Genomic DNA, 20,432 nt, shown 5'->3' with positions numbered 1-20,432 from the left:
CCAGTTGGTCGCCCATTTCTTTTCTTTATCCCACTGAGCTACCTTTTCAGCTATGATGAAAGAATGTTAGAAATCTCAGAAAAATGCAAGACTATTTGGATGAGGACAATATGGACAGAAAAATGGGCTTTTTCATATTCATGAAAAAGTCACTGGACCATCTGGGGAGGTGATGGTCTATGGTTAAGCATGAGGATGAAACCAGAGGATACCTGGTTCAAAACCAGGCAGACCAGAAAATCCCTAAGGACCCTTGGGTGAAGTCCTTAATCCCAAAGTTGCTCCCAGTGTGTAGTGAGCGTTTTGCATGGCGGCACTTTGCCACTGATGTGTGAGCGTGTGCGCTAATGGGTGAATGTGAGGCATCATTGTACAGCCCTTTGAGCTTCTGATTCAGATGGAAAGTGTGACATAAATGCAGCCCAATTACCACTGAATCTTAAGTCCTGTAATGATCACTTTACCTTCCACTGTTATTTCCATCACAATGGGAAAAGATTGCAGAGCAGGTTCTCTGTACATGGATTATGTGAAAAGAAGTGAAATTATCACATACACAGGAAGACTCTGTATGTGAGGACACACTAGGTGATTAGCCGACACATTTGTGCCAGGAATCTTGTGAGGGAAAGCCTGTCATTTTTAGTTGGAACGGATGGTTGGCAAATTTTACTTCATTATCTGAAGGAGTTTTGAAATCAACTCAATGGTTTCACCACAATCATATCATACATGCTTTAGATTTATTACCTGCCTCCTGGAGCTTGCTGAACATGTATGGTAATGTGTGGAGATGAACTATTTAAGAACACGGGTGACAAATTCAAGAATAAATGTCATAAAGTGTCTGAGTGTCATAAGGCCAGCATGAAAAACAAGAATAGCTGCAAGTTTTCATAACTGTCCTCTTTGGATTAATGCCTCTTCCCAAAAGCTTGTCCTTAAATTTGTGTTACTTGAAGTGTTTTTTAGTCCAACTTGGACTAAATGCGGTACATATAGTCCAAGGTTGGTTGAAAATCAAATCTTTAACCCCTGTCTTTGCAAAAAAAAATAGTTTGAGGATAAATTTGAGGTGAACCTTAACTAACATATACCATGTTTGAAGAAATCAACAAAAAACCTGCGAAGAGTTGGTCAAGAGACTGAACATTTAATAAATTTGATCTCACCTGGGCATTTCCAGAACCCACCTCCATTGAGTGAAAACCTGAATCTTGACATTTGCCAAAACAAACCCTTTAAGGGGTAACTCCATGCTTGACATTCACTTACACCAAGGACCTGCTGCATTTCTCAAATTACAATATGATTTCAATAATGGTGTAAAAAATGGATATGGTGACAAGATTAGGAATGAAAATACAACAGCTGAGGGACAGCTCAGGTGGGACGGTTTGGAGACAAAACTGGCCAGCGTGGCTGTTTCATTTCATTTATTTTCTTTGAAATGTTTGTGTTAAAGCGGCACCACGTTTTGGATTCAAGCGCACAAGAGCGCTACGTTTGATTGCTTTGCAGTGGTTGGTGGTGATGATGCTTGCAGTTTTTGTTTTTTTACTTTTCCTTAAATTTGGCACAACTGTGTAGCTATAAATGACTGTTCTGTTTGCTAGAGCCTGACTGTTGTGTTTAACAGAGTGTGTGTGGGTCTTGAAGGAAAAAGACTGAATGGCAACTTTATTTACAGCTATTCACATCCACCTGTTGCCCACTCATACCGTCACCAACACCAACTGCTCTGCCAGAGGCAGATCCAGCCTTTTATAGGGGTCAAGGCCCATTCCTGGGTTCTCCAGACACCACACTGACTTTCGTTTTGTGTCGCTGTTTCACTCTCCACTCGTTTTGGAATTTACTTTTACTCAATACTTTTACTTAAAGTACATTTTATGTGAGACATTTACTTTTCATACTTAAGTACAGAAAATGTCAGATACTTTAAGACTTTTACTCAAGTAATATTTTTAAAGGAGACTTTACTTTTACCAGAGTAATTTTATGGTAAGATACTTGTACTTTCACTCAAGTATCACTTTGAGGTACTTTATACAAGACTGCTTGGATTCATCAGACCCCAAAATTTCAGAGCTGAATATGCAGTAGTTGGGCAGTATTGTGACTTAGTGGTTAACACTGTTTCCTCACAGCAAGAAGGTTGTGTGTTCTGTGTGGAGTTTGTATGTTCTCGAAAAAAAAAAAAAAAACCTGTGCATTGTGCATGCAGGTGTGAATGTGTTTGTCTATATGTGACCCTGACAGAATGGCGTCCTGTCAAAGGTGTATGCTACCTCAAGCCCTATGAATGCTGGGATACTTTCCAGGCCCACGTGACCCTTAATTGGAGTAAGCAGATATAAAAATGGATGGATGAATATGCAGTAGTTGTTATAGAATTATAGACATTTTGTGGACCCACTGACTTATTGGCTCCATTAGTTTTGTTTAACTGCTAATCACAGGAAATAAGTGATGTTGGTAGAATTCTTATAAGTTTTTTACAGCAGAAAAATTCCCTCATTTTCTTCTTGACTGAAGGGGCACTTTGTAATCCAGGTCCATCAGTGCAGAGTTTAGACAGAAAGAATTATCTTCTACTGAATATAGCTTATGTCTGTCAAAAAAATCTCATCAGATTGTCTTTAAGCTTTTTATTTATTTATTTATTTTTAATAAAGTTTACAGAAGTGCCTGAAAAGTCAACAGTTGGAGTGAAAAATCCATTCATTGACATCTTAGGATTCTGTAGGATTTTATGAATACATGTAATGATTAGTGGCAAAAATCTGCCAGAATAAGTGGTTTGTGTGTGTGTGTGGTTTGTATATATATATAATCAACCTCTGTGCTGACAGTCTTTGGCAGAATGGGAATGAGACAAAAAAAGACTGGGGATTTGTTTTTGAAAAGAAGTGTGCTGGAGAAGTGTATGTTTTCTCTTTGTATACTCTGGATTCTTTTACATTTTCCCTTTACCATCAAGTAGACTGCAGCTTCTGGGTGATTTGACTTTCTTGATGGCCCCTTCACACATATTACAAATAAGGGTGAATCACGGCGGAACAGCTCGTATGAGCGAACCACGAAAACATTGAACTGACGGGCAGGCATGAACGATGCAGCTATGATGGCTTTGTGCACATGGGAACACAGTGCAAGCAGCCGCAGTATGTGTAACTACATTGCGCAGCTGCTGTGAATTATATATATATACGAGGTCTGTTAGAAAAGTATCCAACCTTATTATTTTTTTCAAAAACCATATGGATTTGAATCACGTGTGATTACATCAGACATGCTTGAACCCTCGTGGGCATGCAAGAGTTTTTTCACGCCTGTCGGTTACGTCATTCGCCTGTGGGCAGTCTTTGAGTGAGGAGTCGCCCACCCTCTCGTAGTTTTTTCATTGTTTAGGAATGGCTCAGAGACTGCTGCTTTGTTTGATAAAAATTTTTTCAAAAACTGTAAGGCACAACTGAGTGGACACCATTCTATAAATTCAGCTGGTTTTCGGTAAAAATTTTAACGGCTGATGAGAGATTTTGGTCTGGTAGTGTCGCTTTAAGGATGGCCCACGGCGCCTGACGGCGATCTGTGCTTCGAGGCGGCATCGTCTCGCTGTTTCAAGTTGAAAACTTCCACATTTCAGGCTCTGTTGACCCAGTAAGTCGTCAGAGAACAGAGAACTTTCAGAAGAAGTCGGCATGAGGAGTTTATTCGGACATTCCATTGTTAACTGACATTTTGTAATGAAAGAACGTGCGGGCAGAGTCGCATGTCAGGCTGGACCTGACCGCGGGGGGTCGCAACAGGAAAAACACCTCCATTGGAAACCTTAACGGGCAAGCTGGAACATGCCCAAGCTGTTAAACAATTTCTCAGTTACTCACTTGTTGAAAGCCATCAAAAGCCGCCTGAATTTTACAAATGGTTTTCAACACAGAGGTGTTTTTCCTGTCGCGGCGCATACAGGAAACGACTCGGTGAATTTGCGCGCACGTCTTTCATTATAAAATGTCCTTAAACAGTGGAATGCCCACATAAAGTCCTCATACCGGCCTCTTCTGAATCTTCTGATAAAGCAACGCGCGCCGTCTTGAGCAGCGTGTGAAACAAAGGAATTCAGCCGAGAGGGCTGGACCACATCTCACTCAAGGCCTGCCCACAGGGAAATGACGTCACCGACATGCGTGAAAAAACCCACGCATGCGCACGAGGGTTCAAGCATGATTGGTGTAATCGCACGTCATTCAAATCCATATAGTTAAAAAAAAATAAAAGTGTCGGTTTCTTATCTAATAGACCTCGTATGTGTATATATATATATATATATATATGTGTGTGTGTATACCACCCACGGGATTCGAACCTGCAATTTCCAAAAGCTCTGATTGCCAGCCAGAAATATTACCACTGAGCTACCAGCGCTGTTCTGTAAAAGGTGTGGGAAAATGCCTGATATCAAGAAGGACATGGACGTATTTTAAAAAAAATGCAACCATACACCATTTAAAAACATCGCAATTTATTGAATCCATCTTATCAAGTGGGAAATACAAGTATGATCCATCTGTTCCTCCTGTAGATGACCCATGGTCACAGACGTACAATCATGAAATTACATGAATGAGAAGCAGTGCACTCTTATCATGTCCACATCTGCTGGTGATGTGTCCAGCCGGCCCCATGCACATGTTCTACCTGACACGCGTGTCTTGTAGATGGCGCACCGCAGGACAGACACCGCATCATGTGAAACAGAGCTCACGTGGGTGATGTGACATTCAGATTGCCCGCTGCGTGTTATAATCTGATGGTCCGTTTCACCTGGGGTAGCCTGTCAATGGGTGCGCTGCAGCCCATTGCAACAGCGAAATATGTTTTTATGTATGTCCACATGAAGACAGCAAGCAGACACACGCGCGTCACAGTGGACAGTTGTTAGTTCATGTCCACCAAACACGGTACGTGTTATCCAGCTGGGATGTCCGGAACCACATTTCTCCACAGCTGTTCCTGTCGGCGGACACACCCCCTGTCAGTTCAGCGCACACACCAACATGTCACTGTGTCTGTTTGCAAAGCCACACTCATGGGACACTTAGAGAATCACACATCCACCTCAACAGTGAACATCTGCTGATTGTTTTCATGCTAATAGCGTGAATGGCCACACATTTTCTAAGTGCCAAACTAGCAGTGTTAGATGTTCGTGTGTGTCAGCTGGAATTTGGCCAACACCTGCCGCGAGAGGGTTCATTGGGCTCTCACAGCGCACACTCTGTCTTTCAGCTGCTGGTGTGCACAAATAGTTGTAGTAACAGGTGTAAGAGGCATTGGAGGCAGCTACAATTTTACATGTATTGCATACAGTAAGCAACTTCGGCTGCTCCCTTGTTTGCACTCGGGGTCGCCACAGCAAATCCAAGGTGGATCTGCATGTTGAATTGGCACAGGTTTTACACCGTATGCCCTTCCTGATGCAACTCCACTTTACATGGAGAAATGTGGCAGGGGTGGGATTTGAACCCCGAACCTTCTGCACTGAAACCAAGCACTTTAACCACTTGGCCACCATCCCTCGATAAACCTAAGTCTTCAAACTATAGCAAGCAATTTTATTATTTTATTATAATGCATTTTAAAGCCTACTAAAGTACCAAGTACTTTAATATTGTTAGGACAGTTATTCCAGATGTTGACACTTTTAATAGAAGCACAGCGACTTTTTGCAGTAGTTTATCCTTAATTAAAAAAAAAAAAAATCCTCTCAAATTATAACTGGAGTTCCTCATTTTAAACAGATCCTTGTCATGTTGTGGCAACAGTTTATTTTTTAGCTTTATATATTATTTGTATTGTGGTGTACTTAACCAAGTCCCAGAATTTTAGAATCTGTAAACACGCAAACAATGGATTTGTTTGCTTGCTTTGCTTGTTACAGATAATTGTTAGCTTTGTTTTGCAACAAAAATATTGGTATTAGTTTTCCGTAAGTATTAGTTTTAAATGTATTACCCCACAACTCAATACAATACAATAGGTCATATATGGAATGAGCAATGAATGATATAAAATCGTTAATGAGTGTTGGGAAATGAAATCGTGCTTTATGCAAAATTGCAGTGGCTTTTGACATTTTTGATTTAACAAAATTAATGTGTGTTTTCCAGCTCAGTTTATCATAAATAACAATTTCAATTTCAATATAATTTAATGACAAATTTCTGGAGAAATTACTGTACATGTTTCCAAATATGATACATTTTGTTTTACCAAAGCGGAGCGATAATTTGTTTCAATCAATCCATTGTTTAAACTCTGTAGCTCCTTGTCCATCATGTCCAAGGTCTGTCCCAAATATTCCCCACTACAAAACACTCCTGTATCATCAGCAAATAAAATACAACTGACGGACTTGGAAAGTAAATATATTTCATTAATAAATAGAAGAAACAACAACAGCCCCAGAACTGAACCCTGGGGCATCCCACAAGTAATTTTCATGAATTCAGAGTTTGTCCCATCAATATAAACATACTGATACCTATTGTATAAATAGCTAGCTATCCAACCATGTGCCAGTCCCCTGATACCATACTGCTGTTGTTTATCCAGTAGAACAGTATGGTCTATACTATCAAATACTTTATAAACTGATAGACATTTTTGAAAAACAAATAAAAAAAAGAAAGAAAGTTAATTTAATTTTTTGTTTTCAGTTTCAGTTTATTTTGATATATATAGCGTCAAATCACAACAGAGTTCAATCAATCAATCAATTCAATCAATTTTATTTATATAGCGCCAAATCACAACAAACAGTTGCCCCAAGGCACTTTATATTGTAAGGCAAGGCCATACAATAATTACGTAAAAACCCCAATGGTCAAAACGACCCCCTGTGAGCAAGCACTTGGCGACAGTGGGAAGGAAAAACTCCCTTTTAACAGGAAGAAACCTCCAGCAGAACCAGGCTCAGGGAGGGGCAGTCTTCTGCTGGGACTGGTTGGGGCTGAGGGAGAGAACCAGGAAAAAGACATGCTGTGGTGGGGAGCAGAGATCATTCACTAATGATTAAATGCAGAGTGGTGCATACAGAGCAAAAAGAAAAAGAAACACTCAGTGCATCATGGGAACCCCCCAGCAGTCTAAGTCTATAGCAGCATAACTAAGGGATGGTTCAGGGTCACCCGATCCAGCCCTAACTATAAGCTTTAGCAAAAAGGAAAGTTTTAAGCCTAATCTTAAAAGTAGAGAGGGTGTCTGTCTCCCTGATCCGAATTGGGAGCTGGTTCCACAGGCGAGGAGCCTGAAAGCTGAAGGCTCTGCCTCCCATTCTACTCTTACAAACCCTAGGAACTGCAAGTAAGCCTGCAGTCTGAGAGCGAAGCGCTCTATTGGGGTGATATGGTACTATGAGGTCCCTAAGATAAGATGGGACCTGATTATTCAAAACCTTATAAGTAAGAAGAAGAATTTTAACAGGAAGCCAATGAAGACACGCCAATATGGGTGAGATATGCTCTCTCCTTCTAGTCCCCGTCAGTACTCTAGCTGCAGCATTTTGAATTAACTGAAGGCTTTTCAGGGAACTTTTAGGACAACCTGATAATAATGAATTACAATAGTCCAGCCTAGAGGAAATAAATGCATGAATTAGTTTTTCAGCATCACTCTGAGACAAGACCTTTCTAATTTTAGAGATATTGCATAAATGCAAAAAAGCAGTCTTACATATTTGTTTAATATGCGCTTTGAATGACATATCCTGATCAAAAATGACTCCAAGATTTCTCACAGTATTACTAGAGGTCAGGGTAATGCCATCCAGAGTAAGGATCTGGTTAGACACCATGTTTCTAAGAATTGTGGGGCCAAGTACAATAACTTGAGTTTTATCTGAGTTTAAAAGCAGGAAATTAGAGGTCATCCATGTCCTTATGTCTGTAAGACAATCCTGCAGTTTAGCTAATTGGTGTGTGTCCTCTGGCTTCATGGATAGATAAAGCTGGGTATCATCTGCGTAACAATGAAAATTTAAGCAATGCCGTCTAATAATACTGCCTAAGGGAAGCATGTATAAAGTGAATAAAATTGGTCCTAGCACAGAACCTTGTGGAACTCCATAATTAACCTTAGTCTGTGAAGAAGATTCCCCATTTACATGAACAAATTGTAATCTATTAGATAAATATGATTCAAACCACCGCAGCGCAGTGCCTTTAATACCTATGGCATGCTCTAATCTCTGTAATAAAATTTTATGGTCAACAGTATCAAAAGCAGCACTGAGGTCTAACAGAACAAGCACAGAGATGCGTCCACTGTCTGAGGCCATAAGAAGATCATTTGTAACCTTCACTAATGCTGTTTCTGTACTATGATGAATTCTAAAACCTGACTGAAACTCTTCAAATAACCATTCCTCTGCAGATGAGAGATTGGCCTATAATTAGCTAAGATAGCTGGGTCAAGTGACGGCTTTTTAAGTAATGGTTTAATTACTGCCACCTTAAAAGCCTGTGGTACATAGCCAACTAATAAAGATAGATTGATCATATTTAAGATCGAAGCATTAAATAATGGTAGGGCTTCCTTGAGCAGCCTGGTAGGAATGGGGTCTAATAGACATGTTGATGGTTTGGATGAAGTAACTAATGAAAATAACTCAGACAGAACAATCTGAGAGAAAGAGTCTAACCAAATACCGGCATCACTGAAAGCAGCCAAAGATAACGATACGTCTTTGGGATGGTTATGAGTAATTTTTTCTCTAATAGTTAAAATTTTATTAGCAAAGAAAGTCATGAAGTCATTACTAGTTAAAGTTAAAGGAATACTCGGCTCAATAGAGCTCTGACTCTTTGTCAGCCTGGCTACAGTGCTGAAAAGAAACCTGGGGTTGTTCTTATATTCTTCAATTAGTGATGAGTAGTAAGATGTCCTAGCTTTACGGAGGGCTTTTTTATAGAGCAACAGACTCTTTTTCCAGGCTAAGTGAAGATCTTCTAAATTAGTGAGACGCCATTTCCTCTCCAACTTACGGGTTATCTGCTTTAAGCTGCGAGTTTGTGAGTTATACCATGGAGTCAGGCACTTCTTTAAAGCTCTCTTTTTCAGAGGAGCTACAGCATCCAAAGTTGTCTTCAACGAGGATGTAAAACTATTGACGAGATAATCTATCTCCCTTACAGAGTTTAGGTAGCTACTCTGCACTGTGTTGGTATATGGCATTAGAGAACATAAAGAAGGAATCATATCCTTAAACCTAGTTACAGCGCTTTCTGAAAGACTTCTAGTGTAATGAAACTTATTTCCCACTGCTGGGTAGTCCATCAGAGTAAATGTAAATGTTATTAAGAAATGATCAGACAGAAGGGAGTTTTCAGGGAATACTGTTAAGTCTTCAATTTCCATACCATAAGTCAGAACAAGATCTAGGTTATGATTAAAGTGGTGGGTGGACTCATTTACATTTTGAGCAAAGCCAATTGAGTCTAATAATAGATTAAATGCAGTGTTGAGGCTGTCATTCTCAGCATCTGTGTGGATGTTAAAATCGCCCACTATAATTATCTTATCTGAGCTAAGCACTAAGTCAGACAAAAGGTCTGAAAATTCACAGAGAAACTCACAGTAACGACCAGGTGGACGATAGATAATAACAAATAAAACTGGTTTTTGGGACTTCCAATTTGGATGGACAAGACTAAGAGACAAGCTTTCAAATGAATTAAAGCTCTGTCTGGGTTTTTGATTAATTAATAAGCTGGAATGGAAGATTGCGGCTAATCCTCCGTTAGTGTGACTCGGGGGTGTTGACTCATTTAAACTAACATATTCATCCTGCTGTAACCAGGTTTCTGTAAGGCAGAATAAATCAATATGTTGATCAATTATTATATAATTTACTAACAGGGACTTAGAAGAGAGAGACCTAATGTTTAATAGACCACATTTAACTGTTTTAGTCTGTGGTGCAGTTGAAGGTGCTATATTATTTTTTCTTCTTGAATTTTTATGCTTAAATAGATTTTTGCTGGTTATTGGTGGTCTGGGAGCAGGCACCGTCTCTACGGGGATGGGGTAATGAGGGGATGGCAGGGGGAGAGAAGCTGCAGAGAGGTGTGTAAGACTACAACTCTGCTTCCTGGTCCCAACCCTGGATAGTCACAGTTTGGAGGATTTAAGAAAATTGGCCAGAATTCTAGAAATGAGAGCTGCTCCATCCAAAGTGGGATGGATGCCGTCTCTCCTAACAAGACCAGGTTTTCCCCAGAAGCTTTGCCAATTATCTATGAAGCCCACCTCATTTTTTGGACACCACTCAGACAGCCAGCAATTCAATGAGAACATGCGGCTAAACATGTCACTCCCGGTCCGATTGGGGAGGGGCCCAGAGAAAACTACAGAGTCCGACATTGTTTTTGCAAAGTTACACACCGATTCAATGTTAATTTTAGTGACCTCCGATTGGCGTAACCGGGTGTCATTACTGCCGACGTGAATTACAATTTTACCAAATTTACGCTTAGCCTTAGCCAGCAGTTTCAAATTTCTTTCAATGTCGCCTGCTCTGGCCCCCGGAAGACAATTGACTATGGTTGCTGGTGTCGGTAACTTCACATTTCTCAAAACAGAGTCCTTACCACTGTTGCTCTGGGGGTTAGTAAGGTTCGACCTTACTTGTGTGAAGCGCCTTGAGGCTTGCCTCTACTGGTGGTTGGCTCTCACTGCGGTATTGTATCACTTCCTGTTCCGGAGCACAGCGGTGTTTTTCTGTATCTGTTAGCTGTTTAATCTGCGCAGTTAGATTGATCTAGTTAACTAGATAACGATTTTTTTCCCAGTGTAATCTTCACGTGCCTTAACTAAAGCACTCCCTCTGCTGAATCACCTCTAAATTATTTACACATTATTCACTTTGTGTGTGGAAAATTCTACAGCTAGCCAGGCCCCTGTAGTCGGTGCGGACCAAGGTAGCTTAGCAGCCGTTAGTTTCCCTCTGGCAGATCCCGAGCAGCTGGGAAAGCAGGCCGACTGGGTGACTGTGAGGAGGAAGGGTAGTCCTAAACAGAAGCCCCGTGTACACCGCCAACCCGTTCACATTTCTAACCATTTTTCCCCACTCGACGACACACCCGCTGAGGATCAAACTCTGGTTATTGGCGACTCTATTTTGAGAAATGTGAAGTTAGCGACACCAGCAACCATAGTCAATTGTCTTCCGGGGGCCAGAGCAGGCGACATTGAAGGAAATTTGAAACTGCTGGCTAAGGCTAAGCGTAAATTTGGTAAGATTGTAATTCACGTCGGCAGTAATGACACCCGGTTACGCCAATCGGAGGTCACTAAAATTAACATTAAATCGGTGTGTAACTTTGCAAAAACAATGTCGGACTCTGTAGTTTTCTCTGGGCCCCTCCCCAATCGGACTGGGAGTGACATGTTTAGCCGCCTGTTCTCCTTGAATTGCTGGCTGTCTGAGTGGTGTCCAAAAAATGAGGTGGGCTTCATAGATAATTGGCAAAGCTTCTGGGGAAAACCTGGTCTTGTTAGGAGAGACGGCATCCATCCCACTTTGGATGGAGCAGCTCTCATTTCTAGAAATCTGGCCAATTTTCTTAAATCCTCCAAACCGTGACTATCCAGGGTTGGGACCAGGAAGCAGAGTTGTAGTCTTACACACCTCTCTGCAGCTTCTCTCCCCCTGCCATCCCCTCATTACCCCATCCCCGTAGAGACGGTGCCTGCTCCCAGACCACCAACAATCAGCAAAAATCTATTTAAGCATAAAAATTCAAAAAGAAAAATAATATAGCACCTTCAACTGCACCACAGACTAAAACAGTTAAATGTGGTCTATTAAACATTAGGTCTCTCTCTTCTAAGTCCCTGTTGGTAAATGATATAATAATTGATCAACATATTGATTTATTCTGCCTAACAGAAACCTGGTTACAGCAGGATGAATATGTTAGTTTAAATGAGTCAACACCCCCGAGTCACACTAACTGTCAGAATGCTCGTAGCACGGGCCGAGGAGGAGGATTAGCAGCAATCTCCCATTCCAGCTTATTAATTAATCAAAAACCCAGACAGAGCTTTAATTCATTTGAAAGCTTGTCTCTTAGTCTTGTCCATCCAAATTGGAAGTCCCAAAAACCAGTTTTATTTGTTATTATCTATCGTCCACCTGGTCGTTACTGTGAGTTTCTCTGTGAATTTTCAGACCTTTTGTCTGACTTAGTGCTTAGCTCAGATAATTATAGTGGGCGATTTTAACATCCACACAGATGCTGAGAATGACAGCCTCAACACTGCATTTAATCTATTATTAGACTCTATTGGCTTTGCTCAAAAAGTAAATGAGTCCACCCACCACTTTAATCATATCTTAGATCTTGTTCTGACTTATGGTATGGAAATAGAAGACTTAACAGTATTCCCTGAAAACTCCCTTCTGTCTGATCATTTCTTAATAACATTTACATTTACTCTGATGGACTACCCAGCAGTGGGGAATAAGTTTCATTACACTAGAAGTCTTTCAGAAAGCGCTGTAACTAGGTTTAAGGATATGATTCCTTCTTTATGTTCTCTAATGCCATATACCAACACAGTGCAGAGTAGCTACCTAAACTCTGTAAGGGAGATAGAGTATCTCGTCAATAGTTTTACATCCTCATTGAAGACAACTTTGGATGCTGTAGCTCCTCTGAAAAAGAGAGCTTTAAATCAGAAGTGCCTGACTCCGTGGTATAACTCACAAACTCGCAGCTTAAAGCAGATAACCCGTAAGTTGGAGAGGAAATGGCGTCTCACTAATTTAGAAGATCTTCACTTAGCCTGGAAAAAGAGTCTGTTGCTCTATAAAATAGCCCTCCGTAAAGCTAGGACATCTTTCTACTCATCACTAATTGAAGAAAATAAGAACAACCCCAGGTTTCTTTTCAGCACTGTAGCCAGGCTGACAAAGAGTCAGAGCTCTATTGAGCTGAGTATTCCATTAACTTTAACTAGTAATGACTTCATGACTTTCTTTGCTAACAAAATTTTAACTATTAGAGAAAAAATTACTCATAACCATCCCAAAGACGTATCGTTATCTTTGGCTGCTTTCAGTGATGCCGGTATTTGGTTAGACTCTTTCTCTCCGATTGTTCTGTCTGAGTTATTTTCATTAGTTACTTCATCCAAACCATCAACATGTTTATTAGACCCCATTCCTACCAGGCTGCTCAAGGAAGCCCTACCATTATTTAATGCTTCGATCTTAAATATGATCAATCTATCTTTGTTAGTTGGCTATGTACCACAGGCTTTTAAGGTGGCATCACTTGACCCAACTATCTTAGCTAATTATAGGCCAATCTCCAACCTTCCTTTTCTCTCAAAAATTCTTGAAAGGGTAGCTGTAAAACAGCTAACTGATCATCTGCAGAGGAATGGTCTATTTGAAGAGTTTCAGTCAGGTTTTAGAATTCATCATAGTACAGAAACAGCATTAGTGAAGGTTACAAATGATCTTCTTATGGCCTCAGACAGTGGACTCGTCTCTGTCCTTGTTCTGTTGGACCTCAGTGCTGCTTTTGATACTGTTGAACATAAAATTTTATTACAGAGATTAGAGCATGCCATAGGTATTAAAGGCACTGTGCTGCGGTGGTTTGAATCATATTTGTCTAATAGATTACAATTTGTTCATGTAAATGGGGAATCTTCTTCACAGACTAAAGTTAATTATGGAGTTCCACAAGGTTCTGTGCTAGGACCAATTTTATTCACTTTATACATGCTTCCCTTAGGCAGTATTATTAGACGGTATTGCTTAAATTTTCATTGTTACGCAGATGATACCCAGCTTTATCTATCCATGAAGCCAGAGGACACACACCAATTAGCTAAACTGCAGGGTTGTCTTACAGACATAAAGACATGGATGACCTCTAATTTCCTGCTTTTAAACTCAGATAAAACTGAAGTTATTGTACTTGGCCCCACAAATCTTAGAAACATGGTGTCTAACCAGATCCTTACTCTGGATGGCATTACCCTGACCTCTAGTAATACTGTGAGAAATCTTGGAGTCATTTTTGATCAGGATATGTCATTCAAAGCGCATATTAAACAAATATGTAGGACTGCTTTTTTGCATTTACGCAATATCTCTAAAATCAGAAAGGTCTTGTCTCAGAGTGATGCTGAAAAACTAATTCATGCATTTATTTCCTCTAGGCTGGACTATTGTAATTCATTATTATCAGGTTGTCCTAAAAGTTCCCTAAAAAGCCTTCAGTTAATTCAAAATGCTGCAGCTAGAGTACTGACGGGGACTAGAAGGAGAGAGCATATCTCACCCATATTGGCCTCTCTTCATTGGCTTCCTGTTAATTCTAGAATAGAATTTAAAATTCTTGTTCTTACTTATAAGGTTTTGAATAATCAGGTCCCATCTTATCTTAGGGACCTCGTAGTACCATATCACCCCAATAGAGCGCTTCGCTCTCAGACTGCAGGCTTACTTGTAGTTCCTAGGGTTTGTAAGAGTAGAATGGGAGGCAGAGCCTTCAGCTTTCAGGCTCCTCTCCTGTGGAACCAGCTCCCAATTCAGATCAGGGAGACAGACACCCTCTCTACTTTTAAGATTAGGCTTAAAACTTTCCTTTTTACTAAAGCTTATAGTTAGGGCTGGATCAGGTGACCCTGAACCATCCCTTAGTTATGCTGCTATAGACGTAAACTGCTGGGGGGTTCCCATGATGCACTGTTTCTTTCTCTTTTTGCTCTGTATGCACCACTCTGCATTTAATCATTAGTGATCGATCTCTGCTCCCCTCCACAGCATGTCTTTTTCCTGGTTCTCTCCCTCAGCCCCAACCAGTCCCAGCAGAAGACTGCCCCTCCCTGAGCCTGGTTCTGCTGGAGGTTTCTTCCTGTTAAAAGGGAGTTTTTCCTTCCCACTGTAGCCAAGTGCTTGCTCACAGGGGGTCATTTTGACCGTTGGGGTTTTACATAATTATTGTATGGCCTTGCCTTACAATATAAAGCGCCTTGGGGCAACTGTTTGTTGTGATTTGGCGCTATATAAAAAAATTGATTGATTGATTGATTATATTAATAATTTATTACCAATTTTACAAAGTAAAAAAGAGAAATCTTAAAATACAATTCTTAAAAGAAAAAAACATTAAAAAACAACTTCCAGCAGAGCCGAACAGTCAACGAGCAGAGACAACCACTCCGGACCCGACCAAACATCCACCAATCCGTGGACGTTTTCCCACTGTCAGCTTAGGGGCGTGTCCTCCTCTCCTCCGATGTGGCACGACGCACTCTCTCAGCCGAGGGAAGGCTCCTTCCCGGCTGTGGCACGTAACGCCCCTCGTCGCTCGTCTCTCCTCCTGGCGTCTCTCTCCGTCACCTCGCCTTCCGTGCACCTACACGCACAAACACCCAGGCCAGCGAGCACACAACTCTGTCCCCACGGGAAACTCCAACTTTCTGCTTAAAAGCACCACCTCACAAACACATGAGAGCGTACTCACAGACACGGCAGGGTTCTCCCCTGCCACTGTGGATAATCCACGTTTATGGTGTTTCTCCGGCGCGAGCATTCAGCTGGAACCAGTAACATCAACGTCAACACGACTCCCGTTATCCAATCGCTCTCCTCACCAGCTGCTCTTCATGCCTTCCGCCACCGAATCCTTTCCTCTCCGTGAAGTGAAGTGGAATGAAGTGAAGTGGAATGAAGTGAAGTCCTCCCCTCATGCTACAAAACCCCTTTTTGTATCCACCACTTCACACTCCAGGTGAGCTGATTGCAAAGATCCAAAAGAAATCAGGTGCGCCCACAGTTACCATAGCAACCATCAAGGAGCGGCACTCCAAAATCCAACCAGCAAATAAACTTCCCCAAAGGCTGGATTACATCCCCCCCCACCTTATCGTTGCCAGTCCCTGCAACGCACACAAAACTAATCAGGATAACGGGTCGGTGGTCAGCCAAAGTTTACACGAGTAGAGCGGCGAAGCACGTCCTGGGGGGGAATCCAACGATCGCTGCTCAGGCACAGCTGGGTAAAACCCATACCACACAGGGGTTCCACATCCCATCCCCTGAGGGGTCCATCCTTTAGTTGATAATCCAGACTCAGCCTGAGGTGCGGTGCACACCTTTAAAGCATTCCTGTGCACAGTCTGCTCACGCTCCCCTTTCTCTGGACGCACCCTATATACAACCCCGGTACTGCCTACACAATCCAAGATTAAATAGGGTTCAGGGTCCACCAAGTACTTAACTTACCCTTCCCCTCGCGACGTCTATTCCGCATCCACACCTGCTCCCCAGGTACCAGAGGCAAGGCTTTAGCACTTTTATCAAACTGACATTTACGCTGGGAGGCCTCACTAGCTGCCCTCTGACGTGCAATGTTATAAGCCGACAACAGTTTGCAATGATGATCTTTTACCCACCCGTCAACCCAAACGATAATTGCTCAGAACTCACCCCAAGACCCACATTCACAGGGAGCCGTAAATGCCTACCGAACATCAAAAACGAAGGAGCATAACCCGTTGCACTATGCACTGTATTGTTATAAGCATGAACCAACTCAGAAATGTAGTTTGGCCAACTCCGCTGCCTCTCCTCTCCCAATGAATGGAGCATATTCAGCAACGTTTGGTTAAAACGCTCCACACCACCATTACCCACCGGATGATACGACGTTGTCCTACTTTTGCCTATCCCATACAATTCACAGAATTGCTGCATTAAAGCAGACTCAAAATTCGGGCTACGATCAGAATGGAACCGTACGGGGCACCCAAACTGCTGTATTATATGCTTCCACAGCATTTTAACCATCATTTGCGCAGACTGATCTAAAGTGGGAATTGCCCATGCAAAACGAGTGAACTGATCAGTTGCAACCAAAATGTTCTGATACGTATCCATTGGTCAGCCAAGGGTTAAAAAATCCAACCCAATAACCTCCAATGGATAAGTAGCACTAATCGAACCAAGCGGAGCCCTAGGCTCAACACCGCTCCTTTGGAGACTGCACATAGCACACTTCTCCTGAAATGCCCGTACCTCCCTCTCCATATCAGGCCAATAAAACCTTCAACAAAGCTGAGTAAGAGTCCTATCCACACCAAAGTGAGCCTCAGCCTCATGAATCTTCTGCCACACCTCCTCACAGCGACAACCTGGACACACGATCTGACGATATTCCTCATGACTCTGTCCATCAACAAAGGTCAGGCATAACACACCCTCTACCACTGTCAGCTTTCTCCATTGCCAGAGCAATTTTTGGGCTCGGCTCATGAGCACCAGACGTTGGGAGCGAGTTGGAACGCTCCCCTCAACAACATACCCCTTAACAGCCTGGATATCCAAATCCAGGCTTTGAGCCTCCGCCCATCCATCCTCAGGTATTACCCCGACACCCGCACTAACCATTAACCCCTGGTCGTGCTCCTTTGCTGACATTATAGCCCCCTTTGATGGAACCGGAAACCTTAACAAGACATCAGCATTGACGTTAGTTTTACCTGAATGGTATCTCACTGTGTAATTAAAAGAAGCCAACTGTGCCACCCAGCGCTGCTCCACTGCCCCAAGATGTGCTGTCTACAAATGAGCCAAGGGGTTATTATCTGTATAGACGGTAAATTCTGCTCCCGTCAAAAAATCTTTAAATTTTTCCGTCACAGCCCATTTCAAGGCCAACAACTCAAGTTTGAATGAGCTATAATTCGCATCATTCTGTTCACTTGGATGCAGGCTCCGACTAGCATAAGCTACAACACGTTCCTGACCATCCTGGACCTGAGACAACACAGCCCCAAGTCCCTGGTTACTAGCGTCCGTGTACAAAATAAAAGGCTTATCATAATGAGCGTATGCCAGAACCGGAGCCTGCGTTAAAGCCTTCTTCAGGGCATCAAACAAGACTTGACACGCCGTAGTCCAATTCACCTTCTTGGACTGTGACTTCTTATCCACCTGAACGCCTGTCAAAAGCCTATTCAGGGGCCGAGCTAATTTAGCAAATCCCGCAACAAATCGCCTATAATACCCAGCTAACCCCAAAAATGCCCTGACCTGCTAAATAGTACTCGGGACAGGCCAATCCAAGACAGCACAGACTTTTTCTGGATCAGGTCTCACACCCTGTCGATCCACCACATGTGCCAGGAATGCTACCTCCTGCTGCAACAACCTGCACTTATCTGGACGCAATTTCAGACCATGCCGCCACAACCGCTCAAACACCCGGTCAAGATGCTGAAGGTGGGAAGAAAAATCAGCGGAATATATAATGATGTCATCCAAATACACCAGTAATGATTCTGCCATCTGTCCATTTAGGCACTGCTGCATCAACCATGGTAAGGTTGCAGGCGCATTACAAAGTCCAAAAGGCATTCGCTCAAACTCATACAAGCCCAGCGGGGTAGCAAAAGCCGTCTTTTCCTGGTCATCAGGATGCATTTCAACCTGCCAGTAACCACTGGCAAGGTCCAAAGTCAAGAACCATTCTGACTGACTAAGGCCAGTCAGTGTTTCTTCAATACGAGGCAAGGGAAATGCATCCTTGTGCGTAACTGCATTCAACTTCCTATAATCTACGCAGAAACGCCAACTACCATCCTTTTCCCGCACAAGAACTATAGGAGCCGCCCAAGGACTGCTACTCTCCCTTATCACTCCCCTCTCAAGCATACCTGAAAGAAGAGTCTTCACTTCTTTATACAACATAGGTGGGATCGGACGGTATCTCTCTCGAATAGGGGCAGCATCTCCCGTAGGGATCCTATACTGCACCAAATTTGTCCGCCCAAAATCTTCCTCGTGACGGACAAACACCTTCCCCCATTTCCACAGCAAAGCCTGCAATTCTCCTTGCTGTTGTTCAGACAAATCCGGGCAACTCTCACCCACACCAACTGCCACAGGTAATTCCGGACCAGCCTCAGCGACTGCAGCACTCACCAACGAGACCTGGACAACACCATCCTCCACAATCGACAGGGCCACATCATCAGGACCACACACATCAGAATCCTCAATATAATAAAGCCGACCTAGTTTGTGGAAACGGCCGATCGAAACGCTATATGGATGTGGGTTACACACACGAACCGGGACCCTCCACTTCTTAACTTCCACCAGGGCCCTTGCCACATCCACAACCCCAGAACCAGGCATAGCCTCCATCAAGGCACCATAATCCACCCCCCTTGGTCCCATCTTAGTATGACCCCACACCATCAACTCACTCTTTGGTGGAACAGAAATGCCATATTTAGAGGCCAACCTCACGTACCCCACCAAGCCATCCTCCGCTGAGGAAACCCTAACACCCCGGCACACAGCAAACGCATCCCTCCAGACCTTCTGTCTCTTAAAGGCCGGTGGGCAGGCAGATTCCCCGGGACATTTAAACAAGGCATCCCAACAGGCTCCAATGACATTCATTCCAACAACTAAGGGGTTCGTACACTTCTCATCTTTAGTAACCACCACTCCCCGACTCGGGACCATGATACCCTCAACCTCTAAGTCTAGTACAGCATAACCAACACAAGGTATCTCTAACCCATTAACAGCGCTCAATCGAAACCACGTAGGAGCCTGCCCAAGCTTACTTTGTCCAAAATGCTTATTAAACAGGCTCTCTGCCATTAATGTAACTTGTGACCCTGTGTCCAAAAGACCACCCAACCAAATTCCCTCAATAGTCAATTCTATAGTAGGACATTGGCCAACAAAAGCATCAGAGGTCCTGGTCAATGGTGGTGTGGCAGCAAACCCGGCAGCTCGGACCTCAGCAGCCGGGTCTACCAGTTTAAAGCCGGTTCAGCTGTAACTACACAATACCGCGCTATATGTCCCACCTTCCCACAACGATAGCAAATGGGCCTCCCCCACTCATCCTGTTCGTGACGCCAAAATATGTAAGCAAGGTTTATGTATTATTGTAAGTTTTGAATAATGAGTTAAAGCACAAAATGTCCAATTTACTAGTTATTGTCAAATAGAGCTGGAGTGACCAAACAAGGCAAACCTTATATTAATAATTTATTACCAATTTTACAAAGTAAAAAAGAGAAATCTTAAAATACAATTCTTAAAAGAAAAAACATTAAAAAACAACTTCCAGCAGAGCCGAACAGTCAACGAGCAGAGACAACCAATCCGGACCCGACCAAACATCCACCAATCCGCGGACGTTTTCCCACTGTCAGCTTAGGGGCGTGTCCTCCTCTCCTCCGACGTGGCACGACGCACTCTCTCAGCCGAGGGAAGGCTCCTACCCGGCTGTGGCACGTAACGCCCCTCGTCGCTCGTCTCTCCTCCTGGCGTCTCTCTCCGTCAACTCGCCTTCCGTGCACCTACACACACAAACACC

The 20,432-nt window shown here is 42.8% G+C and overlaps 1 long non-coding RNA gene across 1 annotated transcript; it reads right to left on the bottom strand.

The window, feature by feature from the left end:
- Positions 1 to 354: 354 nt before the first annotated feature.
- LOC117509844 lies at positions 355 to 18,213 on the bottom strand. The gene is made up of 3 exons (XR_004560559.1): positions 18,203 to 18,213; positions 1,941 to 1,947; positions 355 to 432 (listed from the first exon to the last, which is right to left on the bottom strand). It is a non-coding gene; the product is annotated as an uncharacterized LOC117509844 (long non-coding RNA).
- Between the last annotated feature and the right edge of the window lie 2,219 nt (positions 18,214 to 20,432).

This window comes from Thalassophryne amazonica, chromosome 5 (assembly GCF_902500255.1).
Source record: "Thalassophryne amazonica chromosome 5, fThaAma1.1, whole genome shotgun sequence".
Taxonomy (NCBI): domain Eukaryota; kingdom Metazoa; phylum Chordata; class Actinopteri; order Batrachoidiformes; family Batrachoididae; genus Thalassophryne; species Thalassophryne amazonica.
The sequence above is the reverse complement of the archived record's forward strand: the minus strand, read 5'-3'. Positions and strand labels throughout refer to the sequence as shown.